Genomic DNA, 23,965 nt, shown 5'->3' with positions numbered 1-23,965 from the left:
AAAAAACTAATATGAGTAGAATGATCTTCACTATCTCATGAATGCATCGCTTAATTAGTGCGGAATTAGATTTTAGAACCTAAATTCTGCGAAGCTATCCCCTCCCGTTGATGTAGTCGACTTGATCTTGGTTCAGGAAAGCCCCCTGCAATGTGGACCTGTCTTTAGATCAGCAGAGCGCCCTCCAGAATTGTTTGGGTGATTCTGTTGAGAATTGTTGCTAATCCACGTGCTAATGATATGATTAATCATGGTGGCAGGGTTGTCCCCTCTTTATATAACGCAAAACTGACCTGGGACCTAACCTTTTTTCATTCAACCCCAGTCAAAGACTCCTTAGTTAATTAACCCATAATTACTGCTTAAGTTCATAATTAGTAATACAACACTTTAGAATTAGTTTGTAACTTAGCCAAAGATCATATATGGGTCTAAGAATCACAAGGGGAGAAAGCAATTAGTTTGTAACTTAGCCAAAGATCATATATGGGTCTAACAATCACAAGGGGAGAAAGCACATCTAGGTCCTCTGTTTGTCTGAATTTTTATCTTGAAAATGCAATTAAGTTTTCAGTGGAGTGTGTGATGGATGAGGCTGACACGATAAGTTGATAACCAGCAAATTGGCAGCTACTGCATTGGAGCTTTTACCCTAGAGATGACCGCACCTCGGTTTCACGGGCATCGTCGGTCTCCGGTTAGTCAAGATTGGCCATAGCTGAACCGTGCGAGACCAGCAAAGGAAAAGTATGGAAACGAGAAAATAGAGCAACGACAGCTCCGGGAAGCAGGTCTTCGTCTTGCCACTCGCACAATTGCGCGTAGAAAAACCAGCGCTACGAAGTGCGCCACTGATCTCACGAGCGGCGACGCTACGAAATGCGCCACTGCCTACTCCACGGACCAAGCTTCGAAATGCGCCACGACTCACGAGCGACGACCTTGACCTCTCATTAAAATCTCTAGCGGGCCTTGCCGTCTTCCGCCGAAGGACAGGAGGCCGCGGGCCTCTCTGCACGGCCCAGGTGAGCTGATATGATACCCCAGGTTGTGTACACCCACAAGCCTAAAATAGCAACACGGGGTTTTGTACGTGGAAAAAGTTCATTTCGCCAAACTCAACTATTGTCTGAGTCTGTTTTTCCCTCTCAACAATAAAACCAGGTATTATTGATCTCTCAACTATCTAAATCGGATATTTTTACTCCCCGCGTGGATTTAAACCCGGTTTTAACTTAGGTGGCGTTGATGTGGTATCCAGGCATTTTAATTTTGTTTACATGACGTCCACGTAGACAACACATATATCACCATCCATGTTCCTCTTTCCCTTTGCTCTAGCGGCGAGACTAGAAAAGGTTAGGGTGACGATGAGTGCGCGGGTGCTACTCGTCAAGCTCCATTCCGCGTGGAGCTCCCCTTTGACGCCGAGCTCCTCATCTGTGAGATCCCACTCACGGTGAGGTCGCCCTCTGCATCGAGTTCCCATCCGTGGTGAGCCCACCCTCAGCTCTAAGCTCCCCTTAGTGGTAAGGTCGCTCTCCACACCAAGCTCCCCTCAACTCTCGATCTCCCTCATGCGTCGAGCTCCTATCCACGATGAGAATGCCCTCCGCTGACCACACCACAGGTGACGACCCCAATGGCAAGTGTGCAGGTGTTGCGTTGATGCTCCTCGCCAAGCTCCATTCTACGTGGAGATCCCCCTCGACGTCGAGCTCCCCATCCGACGGCGAGGGCCAGGGCTCGCATGCCACCATCCACCGCTCCACCACTTCCTCCAGTCCCCTGCCACCCGGCGGGGTTAGGTACACGTCCACCATGAGCGGCTCCCTAGGGGACGACTCCAGCAGGTGCTCTACAGCGAGCGAGCAGAGGCGGTGCGTGGTATGGTACCTTGTCCTTGTTTCCATTGTGGGAGTGGCGGGCACCTCATCCTCGTCTCCATCGTGGCTCCATCTTCACGGGCGGTGACAGGAGTGGAGCGACAAGCTCGTCGGAGTTGGAGGTTGCAACGGTTCTCCAGGAAAATGTTTTGGGAGCCATTGTTCCTGGACTTGGTGCTATCGAGGAGGTTTAGTAAGGTGTAGGGAAGCTACCCAGGGGTGTGGTTCGGTTCGTGTGGCTCTGCAAGTGGCCGGTGACGGAGAAGATGGGTGACGAAGGCGTTGTACATAGCGTCAGACCGGTGGGGGCTCGAAGAGGGGAACAAGAGGCCTTTGAAAGCTAGAGAAAACGCTGAGGATGCTTACTATGCTCTCTGGGGGCTCTGGGGTGGTCGGAGTTGAGCAAGCGACGGTGAGGTGGAGCTCAGGTGACGTCGACAATGGTGGAGATGTATGCTGAGTGTGTTCCCAAGGGTCATGAGCTGTGAGGGGCTTCGGAATGAGAGGAGAGCTTGCTGATGCTACTCGAGTGGAAGAAGTGAAGAGAAGCTCACCAGAGGCGATGAATTACCATGGTCTCCTTGACCTCGCCATGGATCTAGTACCTAGGAGCCTCCCCCGAGCCATCTGACCTCAAGTCATTCGTGGCAGGCGGCCTTGAGGTTGGCATGGGACTCAGCCTTCATGGCCGTCTTAGCAAACTTGGAGAGGCCCAGGTACCAGGGGCGGTCCTCGTCGACAGCATAGAGGTAGAAGCGCGGTGGGATGAGCTGCACGAGGGAGTCAAAGAAGAGGGCGTTGCCTCGGACGCCCCCACAGCCGGTCGCGGCTAGGAGGTCAGCGGGCATGGTGGCCATGAGGGATTCATGGCCGACCGCCGAAGCTCCCCTCCCCGCTGATGATGACACGGCTGAGCCACCATGCGATGTGGGCTCGTGTCTTTTTTCAATTTAGTGACTGGAATGTCTACGTGTACAATAAGTCATACCACGTGTCATCTGACATGTGGGTGGCCACTGCCACATGTGAACCACTAGCACAAAACCAGGTTCAAAACCATGCGGGGAGGGAAAAAATCTGGTTTACATAGTTGAGGGAGCAACAATATCTAGTTTTGCAGTTGAGGGGAGAAAAATGGACTCGGGCAGTAATTGAGGGAGGCAAAATGAACTTTTTCCTTCGTACGCTAATGCCAAGTCAAGAACTAGCCTGGTCTTGCTTTTTTCTTTGAGCCCGCACCAGTGAGAGCCAAGGAAATGGCCCAAGGCCTAGGCGACTAGGGGAGCGCGTGGGCAACGCAGACACGCCCGTGGAGCGCCGAATCAGTGCACATCATCAAATGGGTTGGGACCTAGGAGCTAGGAAATTGTGGGGCGTGGGGATTATATATACAGCCTTACCTAATACAGCCTAACCGAACCCCCTCGCATGCCCGTGCCTACACTGAACCGCCGCCATGTGTCTTGCCTCACCCGCCCGCCTGAGCATGCACCTGCTGGTGCCAGCACGCTCCCGTAGCGCCACTTAGCCGCTCAGTCGCGCGCGCCTGCCCATGCCCACATGCCAGGCATGTGTCGTTCATCCCGTGACGCGGTGCTCAATAGTGTTTAGTAGTTTTCTGGCAGTTGCCGTTCAGTATCTTTTCAATAATTTCTATGATTCAGATGCTTCAATATGTCAGTAGTTTTGTTCAGTAGTCCCACTCAGTAGTGTTCATTAGTTTTTCAGAAGTAGTTGTCATTCAGTAAATCTTCAGTAATTTCTATGATTCTAATGTTTCAGTATGTCAGTAGTTTTGTTTAGTAGTACCTGCTATGTAGTGTTCAATAGTTTTTGAGTACGACAATAGTTTCAAGTCATTGAAAAACTGTTCAGTAGTGTCAGTAGTCATCGCTATTTAGTAGTGTCAGTAGTTCCAATTCATAGTAATTGTTCAGAAGTGTATCAGTAGTGTTAGTCGTTATCAGTATTTTTTTCAGTTGTGTCAGTAGTTTTTAAAATTATTCATTAATTTATGTCAGTAGTGGTAGTAGTTGTCAGTTGTACTTGTAGTATAAGAAGTTTATTTAGTAGTATAAGTAGTTTTTGGTTAGTAGTTGTTATTAGTTCTAAGTCATTCAGTAGCTTCAGTAGTTTTTCAGTAGCTGATTCGGGCAGAGGAGGGCTAAGGGTTGGGGCTAAGGTGGCCAAGGGTGGGGCATGGCCACCGAGGCTGAGGGCAACACGGTGGCTTGGGGAGGGGCACGACAGCCGAGGGCTGAGAGTGTTGTGATCAAGGCAGCACGGCGGCCTAGGGAGGGACACAAAGGCCCCGGGCCAAGGCGGCTAGGGGCGAGGCATGGGGGATATCACGTGACAGGTGCTGGAGTAGGGGCACAAGGGGCGGAGGCGTGCGGAGCGAGAGTGACACATGGTGGGTGTGGGGCAAGGGCGTGCGGGGCAGGGGCAGGGACATGTGGTGTGTGTGAGGGTTGGCTAGGCTGTGTTTGGCTGGCGGGGGTGTGGTCAAGGTGGGTTGGGCTAGCGAGGGTGGGTGGGCTGAGTCCTAAGTCTAGAATACTATTGTACATCCTAGGTGTAGAATAATATTATTGTATATATACACAGGGTGTATACACCTAATCGTACACCGGGGTGTAGAATACTAGCCAACCATGGGTTAGCCTAGCCACACCGGGCGCATGTGCCCACGCACTCGCACCCACCCAACAGTGCAATCTAGTCGTGTCACGCCAACCGCGCGATCCAGCCGTGTTACACCATGTGGCCACCCAGCTCACTCATCCCGCGCACATGCGCCTGCCACGTTTCATTCGTTTTGTGTCGCCCGCTCAGTAGTTGTCCAGTAGCTACCATCCAGTAATTCTTTAGTAATTTTTGCTATAGGTTGGATGCTTTCAAGTACAAGTGTAAAAATTTACTATGTCTTGGATGCTTTAGTAGTTGTCAGTAGTGCGAGAATTTATTATGACTTTGATTTTTAGTAATTTTGCTATGGGTTAAATGCTTTTCAAGAAGTGTGAAAATTTACTATAATTCGAATGCTTAAGTAGTTGTTAGTAGTTCTATTCAGTAGTTGTCCAGTAGTTTCAAGTCATAGAAAAACTATTCAATAGTGTGTCAGTAGTTCAATATTTAGTATTTTCAAGTCATAGTAAAATTACTCAATAGTTTGTTTTCAGTAGCTATCATCTAGTAATTCTTCATTCCAATTCATAGTAAATTTGCTCAGTAGTGTTAGTAGTTGTCAGTAGTTATTCAGTAGTGTCAGTAGTTGTTCAATGGTTTTAAGTCATCATAAAATTGTTCAGTAGTTTGTGTCAGTAGTCGTCAGTTGTGCCAATAATATAAGTAGTTTGTTCAATATTGTCAATAGTTTTTGGTCAATAGGTTTCTTCAGTAGCTGTCAGTAGTTACAAGTCATAGGCAGTGCGAGAGGGCACAGAGGCACGTGTGGAGCATGGGGCAAGGTCCATGCAGTGTGCGCGTGTGCGTGGCGTGGGCGAGGCCTGCAGGACACATGTCAGGCACAAAGGGGTAGGGTTGGGCCTCACATATCGCAGGAGCACACGCTCCTATGGGCTCGATGGCGACTGCGGCCCTGTCAGCCCAAGTGGGCGTGTAGGCATTGGCTCGCGGCCAGGCACATGAGGGCGAGTTGGGCTAGGGATGGGTTGGATTCTACATCTTAAGTTTAGAATAACGCTATTGTATATATATATATATATATGTGTAGAATATTATCCTACACCTAGATCCAACCTAGCCGGCCCAACTCCCAGACCCGCACGCACCCCAGCCCATGCGCCTGCTCGCCCCGTGCCACACACTTGCCTCCTCAAGACCACATTGCGCGCAGGCCCGACCCCATGCACGCCCTAAACCATGCGCCTGCCACCTCTCGACCATGCCTACATGCACCCCCGTGCCCACGCCATGTGTCTCTTTTGCTCTATCGTGCCTGTCCAAAGTCCAGACCCACCATACAGTTGACTTACAGCTAGCCACCAGCGACCTCCTCCTCCTCCTCCTCTATCCTGGTCAATCACATGCGCCATGTGTTCTTGCTTGCTGGCTTTCATGTCTCAAAATGGCAAGTCTTGTTTGAAATTATTGTGCATATAGATGAATAATATACTTATAAGCAAACAACATATTAGGCAAGACAAAGACTTAACTACTGCTAGTACTGTTGGAATCTTAATTTTCTCTGCAATTTGTTGTGTCTAATATTCAGTAGTTTTGAAGTCTCATTAGTTTTATAGTTAACATAAGTTCAATAGCTCTTAGTAGCTTAGTAGTTCTTAGTAGTAGAATTTGCTCAACATCAAACTATTGACTACTAAATATTCGACTACTGGCAAACCTAGAATTACTGAAACTATTAAATATATGACTACTGACTAACCTAAAACTACTGAATCTAGTGAATACTTAAGGAATACTGACTAACCTAGAACTATTGAACTCTTACTACTAAAACTACTGAATATCTAAAAACTACTGACTAACTTAATACTACTAAAAACTACTGAATACTTGAGGAATACTAACTAACTAAAACTACTAAATACCTAAGAACTACTAACTAACTTAAAACTATTACACCTACAAAATACATGAGAACTATTAACTATCTAGAACTACTGAATACTAGACTACTAATCAACTTAGACCTACTAAAACTATTGAATACTTAATAACTACTAACTAACTAATAACTATTAAAACTACTACATACCTAACTATGGACTAACATAGAACTATTAAAACTATTAAATATCTAACTACTAACTTTATCAAAAACTACTGAAACTATTAAAATTGTAAGAAAGTATTAATAAAATCACATAAAACCAGCCACTGACATGAATGTATCACTATGTGCAAGCACCGACGAGCCTTTCTGTTGGATCGTGCTGCACAGGCATGCAGACATCTCTCTACAACGAAGGCCATTAGCGTTACAGTTGCATCCATTAATTCACCGTCCGTCCGTACATACGCGCGCAATAGATGCGGTTACACACGCATGGTGAGCGGGCGGAGGGGCGCACGCGGTGCAGGCGCAGGATGGCGCGAGAAGCGGGGCCCAAATGGCGTGGGACAGGGGCGCGGGACCTGTAGGACACATGGTGAGAGTAGAGGGGTGGATGTAGAATAGCACTATATATATATAAGTATTATATTATATCTAGCGTGTACAGTACTATTTTACTGTCTTAGATGTAATCTATTCAACACCGAGCCAGTCCAACCCACCTCTCACAGCCCACGCACTAGCACATGCGCCCCCACATGCGCCACGTGGCACGATACCAGCCACACTGCTTTCCTCGCTTTGGTCTCGCACCCGCATGTGGCGCGATGCCAGCACGCGCCCACGCATCGCTTGTCCTGTGCCACCAGTATTTATTATCTAATACTATCTAATAGTATCCATCAGCTGTCATCCAGTAATTTTTCAGTAGTATCCAGTGACTATTATCTAGTAATTCTTCAGTAGTGTTCAGTAGCTATTATTTCTTCAGTAGTTGTCCAGTAGTTGTTATCCAGTAATTCTTTAATAGTTGTCTAGTAGTTGTCAAACAATAATTATCCAGATATTCTTTAGTAGTTGTAAGTAGTTTTCTTTAGTAGTTTCAAGTCATAGAAAAACTATTCAATAGTTATCAATAGTTTAGTATTCAGTAGTTTCAATTCGTAGTAAAATTATTTAGTGGTGTGTCACTAGTGTTAGTAGTTGTTAGTATTTTTTGTCAGTAGTGTCAGTAGTTATTCAATGATTCTAAGTTATAATAAAATTATTCAGTAGTTTTATCAGTAGAGTTAGTAGTTGTTAGTTGTGTCAGTAGTATAAGTAGTTTGTTCAGTAGTGTCAGTATGTTTTAGTTGGCAGTTTTGTTTAGTAGTTGTCGGTTGTTTCAAGTCATTCAGTAGCTTCAGTAGCTGATGCGGCTGACGGTAGCGCCTAGGTGCAGAGGCGAGGGTGACATGTGGCAGGCGGTGCGTGCAGGCGCAGAGGCGCGTGCAGTGGGGGAGGGCATGTGGGTGGGGCCTAATATATTTGTAAAATTACACGGTCATTTAGAAAATTTAAAAGAATAGGTTACCGTCATCCATTCATTGGGCAAGAGTAAGGTCTTGTCCGATGAATGGGCGAGACCTCGTGGGCCCTGGCGGTCAGAGCACATTAAATGCATTTCACTGAGGTCTCGCCCGTTCAGTAAGCGAGTCTCTCCCGCTGAACGGGTGAGACCTTTTGTGTATAAAATGTGGTGCGTCGCTTCGGCTGACATCAGCACACTCATTTCCACTCAATCGAGCTAAGAGAGAGGGAGGAGAGGAGAGGAGAGGGAGGAGAAATTTTACGGTGAAGCCCTGCCAGAAGAAAGAGGTATGTTTTTTTGTCTTTTTCAAACCCGGTAGAATAGTCAATAGTGCCAGGTTTTGACATAGGTTATAGGTTAGATCTAGATTTTTTAGAAACCCGGTAGGATAGCCACTAGATGTAGTTTACAATGTAGATCTAGGTTTAGAATTAGGGTTAGATATAGTTTAGCAACTAGATTATGTTTGTACGCATATTTTAGCAATTAGATGTAGTATTTAGACATATGTTAGGTATTAGATGTAGGATTTAGATATAGTGTATGCATAACTAAGGTATTAGCTATAGGTTTTAGAAATGTTTGATATAGTGACCCGGGTATTTTTTTTATTGTAGTATAGATTACATGTTGGGCTATGTTTGTAATGAATTTTGAATTTTGTAATTGTAGTTTTACGTAATTATTTATGTTTTGTCGCAATAGTGTTATGGTTTGTGTCAATTGTTGCTAGGTATGTCATACCAGTAGCAGTTTAATATTTTTTATGGTGACAGTGAAATATTATATGGTCCGGAAGGGTAGTATTGTCTGTATTTCATGCTATAGACAAGGGCATCTCCAGGTCTATGCACAAAGTGTCAGACACTTCTACGCCTGGTTGATGCGAGGTTTCAAAATAGACCCTGAGGTTCAAAAGATGACCATTAGCATTGTAAGCAACCATCTGAGAGATGATGTGTACTGGGCGAACTTGAGCCCAGCCACAAGAACATCACCTCAGCCTTTATCGTCAATGTGATGTACGCCTAGATTATGAACAACCTGAACTACGAACCACAGTATGTAATCATGCTAATTAAGGAGGAGTATAAGTATACTATTAGCTACAACAAAGTATAAAGGGCGAAGAGAAAGGCAATTAAGATAAAGTTCGGGACCTATGAAGCATCATGTGACAATCTTTCACACTTGCTAAAGACCGTTGCTCCAAGGAACCCGGTGACGTATTACAACATTGATGAATACCCATTGCTGTCCAAACCTGGCAAGTATATCCTGAAGCAATGCTTATTCGCATTAGAACCATGTATAAAAGCTTTCGAGCATTGTCGGCCTATACTCTGCATCGACGGTACTTTTCTTACCGGCATGTACAAGGGATAGATCCTGACTGCTACTGGGGTTGATGGGAACAACAAAGTGCTACCATTGGCCTTTGCATTTTGTGGAGAGTGAGAACATGAGAAGTATATATTGGTTCATGTATCGTGTTAGGATGATAATTATTGGTGCTCGGCCGAATGTGCCTTATACATGACCAGCATGCTAGGATGCTCGTGGCAATTCAAAATTTGCAAAATGAAACAGATGATTATGTGATGTGACCTATGTGGCCAGATCTGTATAGTAGGTGGTGCATGAGGTATTTGGGTGCAAAAATTTTCCGCCAATCCAAGAACAAAAATCTCATGAACATGTTTAAAAGGCTATGCAGTCAGAACCAGCAATGAAAGTTTAATGCTCTTTGAAAGACACTAGATAAGCTGACGAAGAAGCAAATATATGAGCGTATAGGAAGGCCCATCAGGTGAACAGAGGAAGAACCAGTATCTTTTGAGTCCCTACCAACGGATAATGAACCTGGCATAACACAGAGGACTGGGTCATGTACTAGGTCATTTAGCGAGTGGATTGAGAATGAGCGAAAGATAAATGGGCTCTGCTCTACGACACAAACAGAGCTAGGTACGGCATTATGACTATAAATTTAGCAAAGGTTTATAACTGGGTGATAAAAGGTGTGAGGGGGTTGCCGCTTGAGGGAATTATAGAGTTCATACTAAAAGTGACATGCAAGTATTTCAGGGAGCGCTATGCAATAGCGTACATAGCGCTAAATGATGTTTGACTGATTTATGAGATAAAGATGACTAAGTACATGGAAGGCAAAACGGGGAAGGCAAAGATGCACTGAGTGAAGATCATGAAAACTACACAGCATAAACACAAAATTCTATGCAGGGAGAAAGGAAGGAGGGGGCAAGCGTGAGAGAGTTATCCACGAGTGCACCATCTTCAATGATAGATACATTTGCACCTGCTACAAGTCGATGCTACTACAAAAGCTATGCTCACATGAGATTGTCATGTGTGCTATGATCGGGATGAGGACTCGAAGGTACGTCTCTGACTACTTTAAGAAGAAAACTGTGTTCAATACCTGCAACTATGAGGTTGATGGTTTTAGGATTTATGGTTCTTTCACAAAGGAACCTGGGTTCGGTTGTGTTTTCATCCTTGATCCGAACAAGATGAAGCAGAAGAAGGGACGGTGCAAGACTACGAGGCTACATAATGACATGGACAAAGCAAAAGCTGGACGTCGCGTGAAATGGTATAGCAAATGCAACAAAACAGGACACACTTACAAGAAATGCATCACTGGTGTTCCAAGTGTAAACCCCACAAAAGCAGGTCCTTGCGGCTCAGTTGTATATGGGAGACATCCTCATGGTCGTTGATCGTCAGCTTCATCGACTCATTGAGTTCGATTTAATTCGTGGTGTGATAGATATTCATATGCACAATATTATAGTTTATTGTTATAGTAGTGTCACTATGTTTGAGGTTATAACATATGAAGTTGTGATTCATTATCATATTTATGTACGCTTTGAATAATCTATTATGGCATGTTATATATTGGACACTTACTTCTTATTCTAAGTTTGTTTTGCTTATAAAAATGTAAATAACTCGTGAACATGCCCGGTCCACCTAGTAGAAGCATTTTCATGTCCGTATCAATGTAATATTCCTGTCAACTTTATGTTACCCGCACACATCCAACCATGAAAATAAAATTGACGACTCCTACTACATCTTTTTACATTAGTAAAAATGTATTCTATTTTCAGACATACCTTTTTTGGAGCTATCCTTTTTATAATTTGTCTTCTTATCAGTAGTCTTTTCATAAAAACCTTTTTTGATCTAGGTTTTTCAGACCTATCCTTTTAAGACATAGCCTTTTCAGAAATATGTTTTTCAGAAGTAGCCTTTTCAGTTGATATGACCATATCTTACTGTAGAATTAACTGCTTTCCATAACCCCTTTTTGTAGACTTTGTCCATACACCAGCACAATTCCACTATATAAATACATGATCTCCTCCCCCATCTAGAACCAACCACCAGCCTCAATCTCCATAACTCCGAAGAAAATGGCGTCCGATCCTTCCCCCAAAAAAATACATGCCAGATACTCCATCTGATGGGATCGAAGTGCCCATGTGCTGGTGTAGAGATATTTGTAGGGTGATGAAGTCCTCCGAGTTCTCTTACACTTACGGAAGGAGGTTCTTCATGTGCCACAGCTACGAGTACAATCCACCCTAGGGAAGCACCATCTCGTTGGCTCCTGCCTCCTGGTAATAACTTCTTGCCAAATTATTATAAAAACAACTAAGATTTACCACTTAATATTATGGTCTTTATAGCAGTCGCCGCCACCACCACTATATGACTTCTTACTGTGACTAAATACTGAGCAGTCGGAAGTAGATATGTTCCTCCTTCACACTGAGCACCACACCGTTTGAAGACACTTCCATGAGATGAAAGCCGACGAGATGAGGGAGGCTACGCAAAAGCACATTGAGAATGAGCAGTAGAAGAGGAGAAAGGAGCATTATCGTATGATGGCGGAGGCCTACAAGACGGAGAGGGAGAGAAAGCGCAAGATGGCACATCGGGCGCGTGATGCAAGACCCGAAGCATAAGAAAAGTACTCACGTTGCACTCAGTAAACCACATATTTTAATCATATTATTTACATTCTATACGATATGTTAGGTTTAGACATAGTACTTATTTACGTCATAATGATCGTATATCGTACATGCCAACGCTGGTGTATTATGTCACTGTTCCTATTAAAATCACTATGTTAAAATTTTCATTTCCGTCAAATTCAGTATCTAAAATATCACACCAATATCTAATAGCATTTGCCGATTTGACAACACAAATAAATTACGACGCACAGATACCTATTCACCGGGCAAAATTCTATTGGGGGTACACCCGCCCATTCACCGGGCAAAATTCGGGGCGTGGTTGCATGCACACAAGCACCGAGCGGGCGGTGCCCCTGTGCTCGCGGTTCGGCTGCGCTGGGTTGGTGCTGGCTTGCAGCGCCATTGCTCTGGAGAGTGGAGACCGACATGCCAAAGAGGCCGGCTCAGATGCAACCGTTTCGTACGTGAAACTAAGCGATTCCGACTCGCCAATGAGCTGTGATGGACGGCGTGACCTCCTTGGCTGCCACCACGGCTTCTCTTGCCAAGTGGGTTCACTTCTTGTGATATTAACAAGAAGCGTGATCAAGCACAGAAATCTGGCAATTTAGAATCGGAATTCTCAAACTTATTATTTCATCCCTTTGACTTTCAATATACTTCTTTTCGAACAACTAGTTTCAATATTATTCATGTGGCATATGCACGACCTCTCGTAACAGGGAGACTGATATGAAGGTCTATATTTAAGAAAGCATGATGTATAAAGAGGACAAGTACCAACTAAAATGTAATTTGACATCATGCTTTGTTCATTTTTGCTCCCTTCTTACTGCTTTGGAGCTCGTTCACTAGCTCGTGCAACGCGACGAGTGAAGCTCCTCCTTCGCTCACTGCTGACTTTGCCGTTTGCTGTGCCCACGTGGCCCTTGCCCTCATTCTCTTCCCCGCCTCACCGTTGGCGTCCATCAGTTTCTTGACCTTCTCTGCAACCTCTTTCCTCCCGATGATGTCGATCGCCGCCATGCCGCCGGTCTTTCTGTGAATCCTAACGCCGGCGCCGACAATATCTGCAATGTGCTTTGCGTTCAGCTGTTGCTCGGCCATCACTGGCCATGCCACCATGTGCTTTCCTGCCGCAAGGCTCTCCATCACCGAGTTCCACCCGGAGTGGCTCACGAATCCTCACACCGCCTTATGGGCTAGAACCCTTCTTTGTGGGACCCACTCACGGACAATCCGGCCGTTGGGCCCATGTACACCGGCGGGAACCACGTCTCAGACCAGACGGCCCAGAGGAAGGGGTGGCCGGACTGCACAAGCCCATGTACTATCTCTTCGAGCTGTGCGCCTGCGTGCCGAACGAAACGTAGACGACGGACCCCGGCCGCGCCGCTCTCACATCCAACCACGAGAGACAGCCCTCGGGGTCTCGCTCCTCCGCGCACTCCGACAATGTTGGACTTAATTTAAGCGTAGGTTTTGGGGACTTAATTTAAGCGTAGGTTTTGGGGACTTAATTCAAGTTTGGAGTACCAGTCATAACTTGAAAGGTCCAGTTGTAGGTGTGTATGTAGGGCCGGCCATGAGGGGTCGAGCGGGACGGCCGTCCCGGGTCTCAAAACCGAGGAGCATCTCTTTATGTATCTGTGTATAATATACATATCTAACAGTTCGTACGATAACAGATAGAATTAGATTTAAAGTAGTAGCTAGGCTTAGTAGTCCATATGATAAGACGTAAGTAGTCTGGTTTCTTCAGTCCATAAAAATTCAAGTGACCTATCTGCCTAGCCTATTTAGCTGTTTGCCTGTTTCATGTTTTGTTCCATACAGACAGTCTAGTTTCTTGCGTTCCGTGGGACCACGACTCCAAAGCGTCCCGCATGCCCGTAACTTCAATGGAGTACATGCATCAGCCATTGCCACATGAGTTTTATTTGCTGGTTTTTCTGCTATATAGTTTCTACTTCACCTCAAATGGATCCGACCCTTGTTGAGATCGCACGTTTGAAATATAGAAAGGACCCCGCTTGCTCCGACGATCAATGGGTCCAACATTTGTACTGTCGGTGCTGGCACCTACAAGCAGATAGTTCCAAAGTTACTATGGTTGCAAGCTAACTGCTGCATGTACCGATGAGTAACTAAAAGTGCACGCAGTAAGTTGTACATAGGCATATGAGTATCTCTACCTAGCTAGCATGCATTAACGCAAGCATACATGTATGTACTCTGATCCCTCACAATTTTGTTCAGCATTTACGATAATTTTGTTCCAACTTACCGTAACGGATGCATTCTAAATTGTTCAAGCTTATCGTAAATGCTCGTGGACTCTACCCAGAATATTATCTTTGTAGTTAATATATAAATATTTCAATATTTATGTTCAATAGGTCCTCACTTTTAGTTTCGCCCTGGGTCACTGAAATCTCAGGGCCGGCCCTGTGTGCACGTCTAGTTGTATGTGTGCAAAACTTAACAGAGTCGTTCGTTCTGTACTCGATTTGATTAGTTTGAGTTGGATTTGGAGTCTAGGGTTTATGATCGTGGGATGACATGATTCGTGTTAGAATTTAAAGTTAGTATGTGCTATAAATATAGAGTTGTAATCTCTAGTTTGTATGAGTTGAATAGTCGTAAATTCCTCCAGAAATTTTTTTGATCTGTCTTGTGTTGTTCTCGTCGAAGAGAGCGTTCGATTTGCATCTGGTATTTTTGTTGCTCTCATCGAGTTCCAACGAATCACCAAGTTCCGATTAACAGATCGTCCGCTCGTTTTCTCACTGAGGCGCTCGCGTGGTCGGACACTCATGTAGTCGCGACTTGCTGGTTGCTTGCATAATCGAGCACATACTGTTTGAGCTGGGTAATCGAGCACATATCGGTGTCTCATGTGGTCGAGCTCGTACTGGTCGCTAGCATGGTCGCGCACAAGCTGGTCGTGCGCATTATTGAGGTGTTGAAACCATCGTATGGTATTAGAGCCGGGTAGGATGTGCAAAAGTCCTACCTGCTTGATTGACCTACGTCATCAGCTTGCTTCTTGCCGGAAAAAAGCCGGTAACAACTCGTGAAGATGTCGATCGTTCCTCAGGGTGAGAGAGCGGCGGTGGGCCATTTCAGTACCCGTAGTTGACGGCGACGAACTACAGAAGCTGGGTAATTTGGGTGCAGGTGATGATGGAGGATCAAGGTGTCTGGGAGACTGTCAAGTTGACAGCAGGTGTGGTTTTTGACGAGGAGAAGGATAAGAAGGCGAGGTCGTATCTCTTCCAAGAGCTCCTAGAGGACCTCTTGATGCAGGTGGCAAGGAAAAAACTGCAAAGGAGGTATGAGACTGTCTTAAGACAAGGTTCGTTGGTGCAGATCGGATCAAGAATACACGGATTGGGTCAAGAATGCACGGCTACAAACGTTGAAGAGCGACTTCAATGCCATGCGCATGCAGGAGGGAGAGAGCCTGGACCAGTATGTTGACAAGCTCAACAGCATGTCCGTCAAGTACGCCAACCTGGGGAGATGCTCGACGATGCTGCATTGGTCAAAAAGCTGTTCGACACCATGCTGGATTGCTTCCTGAGTGTGATCGTTGGGATCGAGCAGTTCTATGACCTCAGCACCATGCTGTTCAAGGAAACCATGGGGCGATTGAAGGCTTTTGAAGAACATGCTCATCCGCGTGCATCTGGAAGCAACAACAATGGTGACGATCAGCTCCTGCTCATTCAAGCCAAGTGGCAAGCACGGCATAAGAAGGACATCGACGATTCCTTGTCAAGCAACAAGGGCAAATACCACCCTCCTGCAGATAGCAACCGTGGCCGGGGCAGTCATGGACATGGCAAAAGTCATGGTAGAGGTGGTCGCGGTGGTACGTCGTGCAATGACGATGAGAACGACTCAGGTGGCGGTCACCACAACAAGAGCCACAGCAAGTGCTACAATGGATACAAGATTGGGCACTACGCGAACGAGTGCAAGACACCGAAGAAGAGGGAGGAAGAGAAAGGCGAGTCTCACCTCACACGTACTGATGACACCGAGCAGGTCTTGCTGCTCGTAGTATCGGAGAAGGTACTAGGGTTGCAACACAGGCGGGATGCCATGTTGCTAAATGAGGATAAATTGAAGCCGGAACTGCGCGACACCACGGAGGAGGCTCTAGCTCTGAGGTATGGTACCTGGATAATGGAGCAAGTAATCACATGACTGGTGATAAAGAGAAGTTCAGAGAGCTAGACAATGGTGTCACTGGCAAGGTGAAGTTCGAGGATGGCTCCATGGTATAGATCATGAGCTTAGGGTATGTCATGTTCAACTACAAGAACAGCGACCAGTGGTTGTTGCAGGAGGTCTACTACATTCTCCAACTCTGTAGCTATCATCAGCCTTGAACAACTTACTGAAGTTGGACACAAGGTGATCATGGAAGCTGGACATTTATATGTCTATGATGAAACTCATGCACGGTTGCTGATGAAAGTGAGACAAAGTCCAAATCGCCTCTATAAGATCGAGCTGCATCAATCATCGTCGGTGTGTCTCTTAACCATCCTTCAAGACCCGACGTGGCTTTAGCATGAGAGACTCGAACATGTCTACTTCGTAGCTATGAAGCTACTTCTTGATAAGGAGATGGCGGCAGGCGTGTCACCAATCACACACCCGAACTAGCTGTGTCAAGGGTGCTTGGTGGCGAAGTAGGCGAGGCAGCCATTCCTGACGGTGGCAAATTTAAGGGCAGAGAAGCCACTCGAGCTGCCACATGCTAACCTTTGCGGGCCAATCACACTTTCAACTCTCGCTGGTAATAGTTATTTCATGTTAATTGTTGATGACTTTACTCAGAGGATGTGGGTGTATGTGATCAAGACGAAGGATCAGGCCTGCTCTGTGTTCAAAAGATTTAAGTCGCAGGCTGAGAACACGAGCGGGTGGCGCATTAAGAAGTTGAGGACTGATTATGGTGGGGAGTTTCTCTTTGCCGAGTTCACCCAGCTATGCGAGGAGGCTGAGATCAAACGGCACCTCACTGTGCCATAAACACTATAGAAAAATGGCATGGTAGAGCGGAGGAATAGGACCGTGATGGCGATGGCAAGGTCCCTGCTCAAGAGCATGAACATGCATGAAAAGTTTTGGGGAGGGAGGCAGTGCAGCATGTGGTGTATCTGCTGAATCGCTTGCCAGCGAAGGCGCTGGTTGATCACACTCTATTCAAGGCCTGGAACAGAAGGAAGCCGCATATGGCACACCTTCATGTGTTCGGCTGCATGATGCATGCGAACGTGACAACGCCACACTTGAAGAAGCTCGACGATTAAAACTAGCCGATGGTGTATCTTGGCATCAAGGATGGCTGCAAGGTGCATCGCCTCTTTGATCCTTGGCACGAGAAAATTCATGTGAGTCATGATGTTAAATTTGATGAAAGTATGGAGTGGAGCTGGTGTATAGGTGCAGGCAGCGGGGAGCCATCTGATTTCGCCGTTGAGGAGGTGTTTAGCACTAAGCCGGCGATGGGTGGCTCTGTGCCCCATGGGGGTGGTCCGATAGGTGTGCCAACGCTCACGGTACATGTTGATACAGGTCCTTCATCAACTCCGCTGGCCAGTGAGGTGATGCCAGAAGGGCCAGCAACCAGGACACGTGCTACTGCACGCACGGTTGAAACCTCCTCCTCATCTCCCTCCACTCTGCTAGTGACTCCAGCCCCTGAATCACCGGCGGACGACCAGGCCACATCACTGCTAAGCGGGAGCAGCAACACAGATGAAGGACATGTGCAGTACAGGCACATCGACGACATCATGAAAGATGCTCCAAGGGTGGATCTCAATAAACACATGGAAGAAGTAGCCATGCTCATGGAGATGGAGGAGCCATCCTCCTACCGTGAGGCCGGTGGACAGCAAGTCTGGGAGGATGCCATGATCAAGGAGCTTGAGTCCATAGAGAAGAATGACACATGGACTCTCATGATGTTGCCAGCTGGTCACAAGCCGATGGGGCTCAAATGGGTTTACAAACTAAAGAAGAACACAAAAGGAGACATGATCAAGCACAAGGTGAGGCTAGTTGCGAAAGGATACGTGCAGGGGTAATCGATGAAGTGTTTGCATCGGTGGCTAGGCTGGACATCGTGCACATTATCCTTGTTGTTGCAGCCAATCGATGTTGGTAGGTTTATCATCTAGATGTCAAATTGGTATTCTTAAATGGTGAGCTTGAAGAGGAAGTATACATGGTCCAGTCGGAGGGATTTGTAGTGAAGAACAAAGAGCATCTTGTGCTCAAACTCAGCAAGGCTCCACGGGCATGGAATATTCAACTTGACATGAGTTTGAAGTAGCTCGGATTTGTGAAGTGTGCTCAAGATCATGTCGTATAAAAAAGAGGAATAGGCCAGCATGGAACTATTGTTGGAGTATATGCTAATGATCTCATTGTGATAGGAGAAAGTCCAGAAGAGATAATGGGATTCAAGCATCAAATGATGAGTGAGTTTGCGATGACCGATCTCGGATTGCTCAATTACTATCTCAAGATTGAGGTAGCGCAAGAAGATGTGCAAATTACAATCAAGCAAACATCGTATGCGAAGAAGGTCCTTGGTTAATTTGGTATGCTGGATTGCAGTTCCACAAAATTCCTCATGGAACAAAGGGCGTAGCTGCACAAGGATCCAGATGGACAGCCGGTTGATGCAACTGAGTATCGTCGCATCATTGGTTGTCTATGGTATTTGCTCCATACAAGACTTGACCTTTCATTTGTTGTCGGGGTGGCAAGCAGATTCATGGCGAAGCCCACGATGATGCATCACAAGGCAATGCAGCAGATTCTTCAATATTTGAAGGGCAATGTGCATTATGGTCTTGTGTATACCAGAGGAGGAGAAACATAGGTGATCACCGGCTACACGGACAGTGATTTGATCGGTGACATGAATGTCATAAAGAGTACCGGAGGTATGGCTTTCTATATCAATGATAGTTTGGTGTCATTAGACTCGCAGAAGCAGAAAATGATGGCTTTGTCTTCAGGCTGAATTTATGGCGACAACAGCGACAACATGATAGAATTTGTGGCTTAGAAGTCTGTTGAGGGAGCTAACATGAGAAGAGTCCAAAATAGTCAAACTCTTTGTCGACAATAAATCGGCAATTACTTTGATGAAGAATCCAGTGTTTTACGGCCGTAGCAAACACATTGATACCAATTTTCATTTCATCCGTGAGTGTGTGGAAGGAGGCCAGATTGAGGTGGAGTTCATCTGCTCGGAGGAGCAGCGAGCTAATGCTCTGACAATGGCACTGCCAGCGATAAAGCTGGCAATCGTGCGGCATCTATTGGGAGTTCATGATCTCGGCCCACATCATGATTAGGTGGGAGTATGTTGGACTTAATCCTAGCGTGGGCCTCGGGGACTCGATTCAAGTCTGGAGTCCCAATCGTAACTCGGAAGGTCCAGTCGTAGGTGTGCAGAACTCAATGCAGGAGTCGTTCGTTCTGCACTCGGTTTGATTAGTTCAAGTAGGATTTAGAGTCTAGAGTCCAGGATCGTGGGATGGCACGATTCATGTTATAATTCGAAGTTAGCAGGTGTTATAAATATAGAGTTGTAATCTCTAGTTTGTATTAGTTAAATAGAGTCGTAAATTCCTCCAGAAAAAGTTTTGATATGTCTTGTGTTGTTCTCATTGAAGAGAGCGTTCGATTTGCATATGGTATTTTCTTTGTTCTCGTCGAGTTCCAGCGAATCATCAAGTTCCGGTTGACGGATTGTCCGTTCATTTCTCACCGGGGTGCTCGCGTGGTCGGACGCTCTCATAGTCGCTACGTGGTGGTCGCTCGTGTAATCGAGCACGTACTGCTCGAGCGGGGTAGTCAAGCATATACTGATTGCTAGGTTGAGTTCGTACCGATTGCTAGCGTGGTGGGGCAAGCAGGTCGCGCTCATTATCTAGTGTTGAAACCATCAAAAATGTCACTGGCAGCGAGGAACGGCGGGCCCGTGAGGTAGGCGTGCACACCTGGCTGGTAGAACAACTCGAATGGCGCCACATAGTCCTCATCCACAGGGCTGGCTCTATAGTTTCGAGGGCCCTAGGGCGAACTCAGCATTGTAGGCCCTTAATGCTAAATATTATTTTCACATGTATAGTTTATAAACCATTCATCATCTAAGGTGACACAAATGAATATTGCTAACATGATAAACCAAGTAAGTTAACTTACAACATGTTCTTAATTCTTGATGAATAATGTCGATTCTACAATAGAAAAACTAAAAGAACAACAAAATAAAACTAGTATGATTACCTCAAGTAAGAATCAAACTTCAACGACTCTATTGACAATGCTTTACAAAAGAGGTGGCGACAAACATCCAATGTCTCTCACAAAATACAACTCATTTGGGTATTTCTTGATGCAAAATCATTAAGGACAATATAGAGATCAATATTGTCCAAGATATTCTGCTCAATGCAGCACATAGCCAAGCCATTCAATCTTTCCTATATCATAGTTGACCTCAAATAGTTTTTCCAGTAATTTTAATTTTGAGAAATTTCTTTCAACTGAGGCTGCATTCACGGGTACAATTAAGAGGATCCGATACGTAACAAAGATATTTGAATATCAATCTACAATTGTAATGAACTGAAGAATCTCATGTGCTAACATCAAACCATCTGGCAAAGTTACTTGCAGCATTTTTAATTCAGAGAAAAAAATATTTAACTCAACATCAGCAGACACCTTGGCTGGTGCTCAAGGTTTTCTATCAAGAAGAAAAAGGTGAAGTAAAAATATTACACGAAGAGGCCCACTAGTCCTTCGACTTGTTCAAAGAAGGCACTTCAGGCTGTTGGAGAACAACACATGCATAATTGTCTAGTTTTACCTTTTGACTTAAAAACTACAACTGTTTCGATTGAGAGCTGATTGATAATCGTCGAGTTTAATCACTTTTTGACTGGAACGGCATCCTACCTAAAAGCGTAGGTTTAAGAGTACCAAATACATAAGAGCAGAAAATTACTCACAATCTGCAGTGGAGTTGAACGCTACGGATTATTAGTTTCCACGGACAGTGCATAAGATTCTTGAGCCATCGGAATGCAGACCGAGCGTCGAGCAGAGCGCAGGCAGGCCGTGTGTACGTGGACGTGCGGTGAGTTTTACGTTCTGGACCTGACTCCAGGCAGAGTATCTTTGGGCTGGGCCCCTCCCCGGCTTGGGCCTTAGGCGGTCGCACCCCCGCCCTGGCCCAAAGCCAGTCTTGCTCATCCAGCGCGGCGAAGCTGTTGACAAGGATGCCCCTGCTGCGCATGTTCGACTCGCTAACTTCTTCGTCGATGAGGAACCGGATCACTGGGTCCTCCGAGTCGGCAAACTTGGCCACCACATCTGGGACCTCATCCGTCGTGATCGTCATGTGTAATGTGTTCCGGCATGCCAGGCACGTGGAACGGGGCCCTCAGCTCGATGCTGGCCGGCGGGCTCGTGATGAGCGCCTTGCAGATGGCCATGGAGAAACAGGACATGCCATGGAACACCCCGGCATCGCCCGCGACGCGGTGCGTGAACCCAAGGAAGAAGTCGGAGACGAGTGCGAGCGGCGAGGACGGGAGTGACTCCAAGAACTCGGCGAAGGGCTCCCGCAGGAGCGCCGTGGCTTGCAGGGACGCCGGGTACAGCGACGGGCACGCGGCAGGGCGTCGGTGGACTCCAAGCCGGCCGACAGAGGCGGGAGCGACGGGAATGGGATCTCGACGAGGTCCACCGACACGGGCAGGCGGCTGAGCGAAGGCGCGGTTGGCCGGCGTGGTAAGCAGGGTGACGCGTAGGTTCTTGTGGTGCATCGAGAGGGCCATGGTGAAGTGAAGCAACGGGAGCATGTGGCCTTTCGCCATGAACGGGAAGATGACGAGGTGGTCGCGGCCCGGGGCAGTCTCACTGTTGCTGGCGCCGTTCGCGGCATGGTTGACTGCGCTGGCACCATTAGTGGTGGTGGTGGCGGCCATGGCTAGGCGTTGCTGTGGCTGGGTGCTGCAGAGTTGAAGTCTTTGAGGGGTTTATGTATATACAAGCTCCATGACAGATGATCTGTATCTCTTGGAATTAATTTTGCGATGCATATGACACAGCAATGTTGATATAGTAGAATGGTTGCCTGGCAGCTTGTAGCTACCTTTCTCTTTCGTCTCTAGTTTAATTGTGCCAGCTGAATTAGTTAGGAGACCATAAATTCACGATCTATGTTGACCTTTAGTTGCGTGTTTATATACAGTTTGCATTTTTTAGTTGCATGCATTGCATGCTGATGCACATAGAGAATGAGTAGTTTTGTACCACTTTTTTTTGGGTGTGAAGTCCGGTAGGATTTCGAAAATAGCAAGAACGATTTGGAAGCAGTTGACTTGGATACAAGTGGTGTTTGTAAATACTCCTATGGGAAGAGATGAGCATGCCGGTAGGGATGGTTCACAATTAAGTGCTAACGACAACAGGAAACGTTAAGAATTGACAGTCAACAGTAGGATGCATGTGATTAAGGCGTAATCAGTTCAGGCTAACCGGAACACCCATATGTGCATATACTGCTCCTCTCGGGGGACTCAAATTTGCGCGGAATTTAGGACTCAAACCGGGTGAGCAAGTTCTATCATATGGACCATAACCAACTGAGCTATATGCTCAGTTCGCAGGCTAACGCCGATTAGGTGTATAGCATCCTACTAGTTTTTTGTTGAAGCTTGGGCCGCAGTTCGACTCCTGCCAATTATGTGTTAAATGCACGTCACGGAACTGGTATGCTCTGAGGTTCAGAATGCACAAAGTAGGCGGAGGCAGAGATTTGTAAAGTTTCAGAATCTCATACTGTCACCTACCGCGTTCGATAGTACATGGGATCATACCGCGTTCAATAGTACATAAGATCATACTGTTCTTGTGTGATTTATAGTGTAATTTTCTAGCAATTTCACCGTAATCCTGCCTCAGGATCCACCTCTAAATCCCGAATATGCTTCAACTGTTGGCCCAAAAAGCTCCCACCATCCCTCAGCCTACATCGTAGCATGGATTTTGGAACACATGTAATGGCCAGAGAATCGGGTGAGGAAGGGGCAAGGAACGCTCCAGTGACGTTTAGCAGTCTCGTTCTGAAGTGGGTAGGGTGGCTCATGATCCGTTTTCAGGTGGTGGATAGATGTTTTTCGTTGTTCTACTTTGTGTCCTCCGTAAACTTATGAGATTTTTCCAGAGGATGTATTGAAATCGGAGATGTGTAACTTCCTGATTTTATATTCATATGATGATGGTTCTTCCTGGTATGTTTTTTTTAAGAGAGAGGATGCTCTTGGGCTCTGAGCATCTGGAGTTGTATATGTCTACGATGACTTAAATCCTGGGTAGAACGCCATATAAATTTATTATTCCTACTGAACTGATTTATTTCATGCCGAGCTTCTTGTAAACTTCTTGCTTTCTAAACAACCATTTTATGGACAACTTATACATTTTAGGGTAGTGTGAAGAACGAAATTGAGTTATAGGTGACAAGGGGACTGACTTATTATCAGTCGACTGAAAATTTTCCCAATCTTGGCCACTTTCATCTAGTACATTGAGTACAATATATTACATTATTATTTGAGTGTTAAAAGAAGTCACCATATTCGTTCTCAAGGTCACGAAATTACCACGTTAATCAGAAAAAAGAAAAAGATCTAACATCTAACGGTCTAGATTAAACCAAAGAGTCTGTATCAAATATGATTAATAAATAGCTAAATTCAAAATTAAAAATTATAAAAATTAGCAGTTCGATTTCTATAATGTTTCGGAAGCAAAATATCTAAATAAAGAGTCAAAATAAAATAAATCAATAATAATTGAAATTGAGGTTATAATAGAAAAAAGAAAGATC

The 23,965-nt window shown here is 45.7% G+C and overlaps 1 pseudogene; it reads right to left on the bottom strand.

The window, feature by feature from the left end:
• Window positions 1-12,819: 12,819 nt before the first annotated feature.
• LOC133927718 (UDP-glycosyltransferase 90A2-like) lies at window positions 12,820-22,067 on the bottom strand (annotated as a pseudogene).
• Between the last annotated feature and the right edge of the window lie 1,898 nt (window positions 22,068-23,965).

The sequence above is a fragment of the Phragmites australis genome, chromosome 8 (genome assembly GCF_958298935.1).
Source record: "Phragmites australis chromosome 8, lpPhrAust1.1, whole genome shotgun sequence".
Classification (NCBI taxonomy): Eukaryota; Viridiplantae; Streptophyta; class Magnoliopsida; order Poales; family Poaceae; genus Phragmites; species Phragmites australis.
This window is presented reverse-complemented; position numbering and strand designations above follow the sequence as displayed.